The following is a 2464-nucleotide window of genomic DNA, read 5'->3' on the forward strand; positions in this document are numbered from 1 at the left end:
CTAGTTGCGAAAAATGTTTGTAAAAAGACATGTAGTTATACTCCAGGGGAAAGCGATTGCAATTGCATGACTAGTTGTCCTCCTCTCTCTTGCCGCCGCCCCTTCGACAAAACAAAGGCGCCTAGTTGCAACTAAGTTAGAAGACACTAAGTTACGACCATGCTAGAAGACATGCGGTTGCATGAGTATAGTTGGACATGCAACTGGACACCTCTCTCTCGCTGCCGCCCCCTCCGACGAAATAAGGGCCCCCCTGAGTTGCGACCAAGTTACAAGACATGCAGTTGCATGCCCATTGTGGGACATGCAACTGGCCCCATCTCTCTCGACGGCGTCCCCTCCGACCAAACAAGAGTCCATCCCAGTCACGACCATGGTCTAGACATGTAGTTGCGTGCCTAGTGTGGGACATGCAACTGGTGCCTCTCCCCGTACAGCAAAAAATGGAAGTTGAGTTGCAACCAAGTTATAAGACATGCAGTTGCAACCAAGTTATAAGACATGCAGTTGTGTGCCTAGTGTGGGGCATGCAACTGGGCCCCATCTCTCTCGATGCCGTCACCTCTGACAAAACAAAGGTCACCCAGTTGCGACCAATTTAGAAGACATGGAGTTGCGTGCCCATTGTGGGACATGCAAACTGGCGTCTCTCCCCACACAACAACAAATGGAAGTCGAGTTGCAACCAAATTATAGGACATGCGGTTGCGTGCCTAGTGTGGGACATGCAACTGGTGCCTCTCCCCATACAACAAAAAATGAAACTTGAGTTGCAACCAAGTTATAAGACATGTAGTTGTGAGTTGTGACGATGCTCAAAGACATGCAGTTGCGTGCCCGTTGTGGGACATACACCTGGCGCCTCTCCCCGTACAACAAAAATGGAAGTCGAGTTGCAACCAAGTTATAAGATATGCAGTTGCGACCAAGTTAGAAGACATGTAGTTGCATGCCTGGTGTGGGGCATGCAACTGGGCCCCATCTCTCTCGACGCCGCCCCCTCCGAAAAAACAAGGGTCCGACAAAACAAATGTCCTCCTAGTTGCGACCAAGTTAGAAGACATGAAGTTGAATGCCCATTGTGGGACATGCAACTGGCGCCTCTCCCCACACAACAAAAATGGAAGTCGTGTTGCAACCACGCTATAAGACATGCAGTTGTGACAAAGTCAGAAGATATGCAGTTGCACACCTAGTGTGGGACATGCAATTGGGCCCCATCTCTCTCTACGTCGTCCCCTCCGACAAAACAAAGGCCCCCTAGTTGATACCAAGTTAGAAGACATGGAGTTGCGTTCCCATTGTGGCATATGCAACTGGCGCCTCTCCCCGCACAACAAAAATGGAAGTCAAATTGCAAACAAGTTATAAGACATGCAGTTGCACGCCTAGTGTGGGACATGCAACTGGGTCCCATCTCTCTCGACGTAGCCCCCTTCGACAAAACAAAGGTCCCCTAGTTAATACCAAGTTATAAGACATGCAGTTGCGTGCACATTGTGAGACATGCATCTGGCGCCTCTCCCCGCACAACAAAAATGGAAGTCGAGTTGCAACCAAGTAAAGCAAACAAAAGGGCTATACAAATCCTAGTTATGGCCCAATAATACATTTGAGGGGATTTGAGTTCAAAGATAAGCTTCAAAAGCATGGATCTGATTTCACGAAAGTAATGTTTCAGCAAAATCATATTCTTCGACCTACTAATGTCGACTAGAATAAAACAAAACAAGTGAATTGAATCACTCTTGCTAATGGCTTTAGTAATGTGTATGAGGGGATATGAGAGAAGCACTTTTTGAGACACCAAAAAATATCCCAGTAAAGAACAATATAAATGATAGCACTCACCAGATTAAAAAAACAAAAAATGTGTCAAAAAATAGATAACTAGCAGAGGTTTATATCCTAAAAGACAAAAAAGAATGTCAACTTAGCAAAAACCCTAAACACACGTCTGTCTTGTCACCTACTCATGAACATATGGTGTAAAAAATGCACTATACTCTCTGTACAGAGGGGGTGTAAAAATGTATCTATAAGTATGCACAAACATAAAAAAAGGTGTTGATAAAAAACTACTTGCTGTACAATTCAACGGAGAAACACACTTCATCTTCAGTCTCTTGGCCTACTAAAAGAAATTTAGTACTACTAGTTGCAAAACAATCTTTACTGGAAATAACCTCAAAATAAATAGCAATAAAAGGGAAAAAATCTGAATGACACTTGACAGTGGCACATAAAAGCGGAGCTTTATTTATCGAGATAAGTGAATCTACCTACAAGCAAAGAAACAAGTTTCATCATTAAAAAGTCCACCACACCAACATTGCCGATAGACACGCGTGAGCGAGAGACACTATTGTGCATGAACGCACAAAAAATTAAACCTAAAAAAATAAGGTCTAAACTATGGGGGCGATTCTCTGCTTGAAACTACTAATCACATATTTGATACAAA

This window comes from Triticum dicoccoides, chromosome 3A, assembly GCF_002162155.2.
Source record: "Triticum dicoccoides isolate Atlit2015 ecotype Zavitan chromosome 3A, WEW_v2.0, whole genome shotgun sequence".
NCBI lineage: Eukaryota > Viridiplantae > Streptophyta > Magnoliopsida > Poales > Poaceae > Triticum > Triticum dicoccoides.